Source organism: Artemia sp. Qi Xiang Cuo, chromosome 3 (genome assembly GCF_049724085.1).
Source record: "Artemia sp. Qi Xiang Cuo chromosome 3, ASM4972408v1, whole genome shotgun sequence".
In the NCBI taxonomy this organism is placed as follows: Eukaryota; Metazoa; Arthropoda; class Branchiopoda; order Anostraca; family Artemiidae; genus Artemia; species Artemia sp. Qi Xiang Cuo.
The window spans coordinates 55,538,217-55,544,216 of record NC_142796.1 but is presented as its reverse complement, the minus strand read 5'-3'; the positions used below and the strand labels follow the sequence as shown (position 1 = coordinate 55,544,216).

At 32.4% G+C, this 6,000-nt stretch overlaps 1 non-coding gene across 1 annotated transcript; it reads right to left on the bottom strand.

The window, feature by feature from the left end:
- Positions 1-2,702: 2,702 nt before the first annotated feature.
- On the bottom strand, positions 2,703-2,785 carry TRNAL-UAA (transfer RNA leucine (anticodon UAA)). Its single transcript has one exon. It is a non-coding gene; the product is annotated as a tRNA-Leu (tRNA).
- Between the last annotated feature and the right edge of the window lie 3,215 nt (positions 2,786-6,000).

The window sequence follows — 6,000 nt, the reverse complement described above, 5'->3', positions numbered from 1 at the left end:
CGCTAAAACAATAAGACCACGTAATGAAAATGGCTATGAAATAAAACATGTACAAGAATAAATTCAGGAAATATGCAGTATTTTCGGTGTGCAAGTTGTATATGTTAAGGGAACGTGTTAATTGATAAATTTTTACTAGAAAAATATGATATAAACATATCATTATTCAATTTAGAAGACTTCAAATGTGAAAAATACCTGCATTCAGTCCATTACCCAGAAGATGAAGTTAGATATTTCGCTCAATGGATACCGGAAAAGATACCTGACATGGAAAAATGCATCAGATATCCAAAGTCCTAAACTTGCTCCTCCTCATATCAAATGGATTAAGCTTCTTTTTTTTGAATTGAACTTTAAATTTCTTTAAGGCTTTGTGAAATAAAGAACTGAAGTGGAAGGATATCCAAAGTCCTAAACTTGCTCCTCCTCATATCAAATGGATTAAGCTTCTTTTTTTTTAAATATGTCATTATTTTAGAATTGAACTTTAAATTTCTTTATGGCTTTGTGAAATAAAGAACTGAAGTGGAAGGATATCCAAAGTCCTAAACTTGCTCCTCCTCATATCAAATGGATTAAGCTTCTTTTTTTTTTAATATGTCATTATTTTTTTCAAATGTTTTTTCAAATGTTTAGAATTGAACTTTAAATTTCTTTCCGGCGAGAGAACTTGTTCTCTCGCCGGACTCAGAAGAGAAGAGAACTTGAACTTTTCTTCACTTCGTTGAGAAAATTTTAAATTGAACTAGAACTTTTTATCTTCAGGGAAAAAATTCACATGTATGGAAATTATCTTATGTGAAAATATTAACAGGTCTGGTATTAATTTTTCAATCTCCCACCGAAAAATTTAGATTTTTACTTTTAACTACTTTATATCTTTGTGAAATAACGAACTGAAGTGGAAGATTTTGTTTTCTCTGAAGAAATTACAATTGAAGTGTGTTCTTTTGTAAAGTTCAGAGGAGAACTTGAACTTTTCTTCACTTCGTTGAGAAAATTTTAAATTGAACTAGAACTTTTTATCTTCCGGGAAAATATTCACAAGTATGGTATTACTTTTTCTATCTTCCACCGAAAAATTTAGAATTGAACTTTAAATTTCTTTATGTCTTTGTGAAATAAAGAACTGAAGTGGAAGATTTTTATTTTCTCTGGTGAAATTAGAATTGAATTGTGTTCTTTGGTAAAATTCAGAAGAGAACTTGAATTTTTCTTCACTTCGTTGAGAAAATTTTAAATTGAACTAGAACGTTTTATCTTCTGGGAAAATATTCACAAGCATGGTATTAATTTTTCTATCTCCCGACCGAAAAATTTAGAATTGAACTTTAAATTTCTTTATGTCTTTGTGAAATAAAGAACTGAAGTGGAAGATTTTGTTTTCTCTGGAGAAAATAGAATTGAAGTGTGTTTTTGGTAAAGTTCAGAGGAGAACTTGAACTTTTCTTCAATTCGTTGAGAAAATTTTAAATTGAACTAGAACTTTTTATCTTCCGGGAAAATATTCACAAGTATGGTATTACTTTTTCAATCTTCCACCGAAAAATTTAGAATTGAACTTTAAATTTCTTTATGTATTTGTGAAATAAAGAACTGAAGTGGAAGATTTTTATTTTCTCTGGTGAAATTAGAATTGAATTGTGTTCTTTGGTAAAATTCAGAAGAGAACTTGAATTTTTCTTCACTTCGTTGAGAAAATTTTTAATTGAACTAGAACGTTTTATCTTCTGGGAAAATATTCACAAGTGTGGTATTACTTTTTCTATCTTTCACGAAAAAATTTAGAATTGAACTTTAAATTTCTTTACGTGTTTTTGAAATAAAAAACTTAAGTGGAAGATTTTTATTTTACTCTGGGTAAATTAGAATTGAATTGTGCTCTTTGGTAAAATTCAGTAGAGAACTTGAACTTTTCTTCACTTCGTTGAGAAAATTTTAAATTGAACTAGAACTTTTTATCTTCCGGGAAAATATTCACAAGTATCGTATTATTTTTTCCACCTTTCATAGAAAAATTTAGAATTGAACTTTAAATTTACTTATGGCTTTGTGAAATAAGTAACTGAAGTGGAAGATTTTTGTTTTCTCCGGAGAAATTAGAAATGAACTGTGTTCTTTAGTAAAATTTCGAAGAGAACATAAACTTTTTTATCTTCTGTGACAAATTTGGAACAGTATTTAAAATTTTTCATCTCTTCGAGACATATCTGAACTATAGTGGAAAATTTTTATATTATTTGGAAAAATGGAAATGATCAAAGACTAATTTTTTTTCATTGAGAAAATTCAGAAGAGAACTTGAACTTTCCTTGACTTTGTTGAGAAAATTTTAAATTGAACTAGAACTTTTTATCTTCCGTGAAAATATTCACAAGTATGGTATTACTTTTTCTATCTTCCATCGAAAAATTTAGAATTGAACTTTAATTTTCTTTATGTCTTTGTGAAATATAGAACTTAAGTGGATATATATATATATATATATATATATATATATATATATATATATATATATATATTATTATATATAAGCTCTGAAATGGTCTTTGAAAAGTATTTTTCAGTGTTTTTCGATAATCAGGCAATTTTCTCAAGCTCTTTTCTCAAGGTCATAGCTTTTGAATGACAACACTAACATCAAAACTTAAACGGTCAGAATTAGAGGCTGTTTCCAAAGATTTAGAATAAGAAAAAATTGTCAGGTGTGGGACTCGAACCCACGACCCCATATGGGGACCAGATCTTAAGTCTAGCGCCTTAACCACTCGGCCAACCTGACTTGTAAACAATTCTTGATGATATTCATATTGTAATTCAGTTTCATTGGTAAAGTTCAGAATTGAGCTAACTTTTTTCTCTTCTTTCAGAAAATTCAGAACCTCGTCTAAATTAACCTTAAAAAAATAAAATAAAGCTATGTTGACTTTGCAGATTCTATTAAACATATCCGATACAGTGCTGGAGGGGGTGCATTCCTGTCGACTTTTGGAGGATGTTTCCCCATTTTTCGAAAATCAGGCAATATTCTCAAGCTCTTTTCTCAAGGTCATAGCTTTTGACTGACAACCCTAACATCAAAACTTAAACGGTCAGAAATAGAGGCTGTTTCCAAAGATTTAGAATAAGAAAAATATTGTCAGGTGTGGGACTCGAACCCACGACCCCATATGGAGACCAGATCCTAAGTCTAGCGCCTTAACCACTCGGCCAACCTGACTTGTAATCACTTCCTGATCATATTCATATTGTAATTCAGTTTCATTGGTAAAGTTCAGAATTGAGCTAACTTTTTTCTCTTCTTTAAGAAAATTCAGAAGAGAATTTGAACATTTTGCACTTTTCTAGTTTTTTTATTTATTTAATCTATTAAAGGCCCTAAAAATTTAGGTTCTGCATAAATCCTTTTACAGAAGTTATTTAGTGAAATCACAAGACATGATGAAAGAAAAAAAGTACATAAGAAAAAAATTGTCAGGTGTGGGGTTCGAACCCAAGACCCCGTATGGGGACCAGATCTTGAGTCTAGCGCCTTAACCACTCGGCCAACCTGACCTGTAAACACTTCCTGATCAGATTCATATTGTAATTCAGTTTCATTCTGTGTGTGTGTCGTCTCTTTGTGTGTGTGTTGTCTCTCCATTCAGGCTGAAGGACTAAGACCTCAATTCTGAGCTAGTGAATTTCCACCATTCAGGCTGGTGGACTAAGACTCGTATTATAAGCTAGTGAATTTCCACCATTCAGGCTGGTGGACTAAGACCCCTATTCTGAGCTAGTGAATTTCCACCATTCAGGCTGGTGGACTAAAACCCCAATACTCAGCTAGTGGATTTCCACCATTCAGGCTGGTGGACTAAGAACCCAATATTGAGCTAGTGGATTTCCTTCATTCAGGTTGGTGGACTAAGACCCCAATTCGGAGCTAGTGAATTTCCACCGTTCAGGCTGGTGGACTGGGACCACAATACTGAGCTAGTGGACTTCCACCATTCAGGCTGGTGGACTAAGACCCCAATTTTCCAACTCTTGCATTTCATGACAGAAATTCAAAATGAACTTCGAAAAATCAAGAGAATGTAACTGTGAGAAGGTAAAGCACAACAAGTCACTACTGAAATATTCCAACTCTTGCATTTCACGACAGAAATTCAAAATGAAATTTGAAAAATTAAGATCCAACTCAGAAAAGCCCGAAATAGTAATTTACATATCCCAAATCATAAGTTTCAGACAACAAACGCCTATGAGAGACTAAGATTCATAGCTCTGAGAAGCCTGAAATAGCCAACTACTCATCCCAAACTTGAAGTTTCAGACAACAAACACCTATGAGGGACTAAGAATCCTAGTTCTGAAAAGTCCAAACAGCAAACTATACCTCCCAAATCATAATTTTCTGAAGGCATACACCCATGAAATGCTAAGAGATCTAGCTCAGAAAAGTCAAAAATAGCAACCTAACCTGAAATTGTGATTTCAGAGAAATTCTTTAAGCGTTTAGGGTTAACTTACCTTTTTTAGGGATGAGCATTTAGGGTTCTCCTATGTGCTGAACCTGAAAGTGTGATTTCAGAAATTCTTTAAGCGTTTAGGATTAACTTACCTTTTTTAATGATGAGCATTAATGGTTCTCCCACATGCTGAACCTGAAAGAATGTTCCCTGGCCCGCTGGATCTGAAAGTGTAATTTCAGGGAAATTCTTGAACCTTTTAGGGTTAACATACCTTTTTAGGGGGTGACTATTAAGGGTTCTCTAACATGCTGAAGTTGAAAGTGTGTTCCCTGACATGTTGAATCTGAAAGTATAATTTTCATGGTGATGGATTATTCTAAAGAATAAAAATGGTTGAGGATTAAGACATTTATTGCTTAAACATATTTAAAAACATTTGAAAAAAATATTTGCATATTTAAAAAAAAAGAAGCTTAATTGATTTGATATGAGTAGGAGCAAGTTTAGGATTTTGGATATCTGATGCATTTTTGCATGTCAGGTATCTTTTCCGGCATCCATTGAGCGAAATATCTAACTTCATCTTCTGGGTCATGGACTGAATGCAGGTATTTCTAACATTTGAAGTCTTCTAAATTGAATAATGCTATGTTTTTATCACATTTTTCTAGTAAGAGTTTATCAGTTGGCACGTTTCCCTTAACATAAACAGCTTGCACACCGAAAAAACTGCATATTTCCTGAATTTCCTCTTGTACATGTTTTATTTCATAACCATTTTCATTATGTGGTCGTATGGTTTTAACGTAAAAGCCATTTTGATTTATAAAATTTAGTGTTGGACTCCATCTGTTTTTCTCGTACTTATACATATTGTATCTGATGTTCCATTTATAGCAATGAATTTCACGTCGTTGATTGCCTAGGAGTAAGAAAGCTGCTTCGAAAATAATGCCAGTTGAGGAATATTTCAGTCTAATACATTATGTGTCAATCACACCAAACATTATTACATCTGAAAAAAAGTGCTTAATTAAATAAATATGTAATGTTTCTGAAACTCTAGCATATACAGCTCACTTTCATAGAATAAACTGAGAAGGAGGGAGTGTGTTCAAAGATCTGAACTTGAAAACTGTGAAAATGATTGGCAAATAAGTAAAGTTTTACATTTCAGCAACCGCTCCTCTGAGTAAATATTTGGAGGGGTCAATTTTCTGAGGAATAACTCAAAGCATTGTTATACGAACATTCAGTTTGAATACATAAAAAGAGATTGAAGCAGGGCGTAGTAGCTTCTATCACATTTAGAAGGGCCATGGATCAATCACCATGTGGAAATTTGCCGTATGTAAAGAGAAATCTTTGTCGAAAGCAACCTAAACTCTGAAAATCATAGTTTGATTATAATAAATTCAACTTTTCTCAGAAATGACTCAAAGCATTATTATACGAATGTTCAGTTTTTTATTCAAGCGCATGCCAGATCAATAACGAATATATCTTACTACCTTTTATTCAAATGCTATAGTTAAAATCG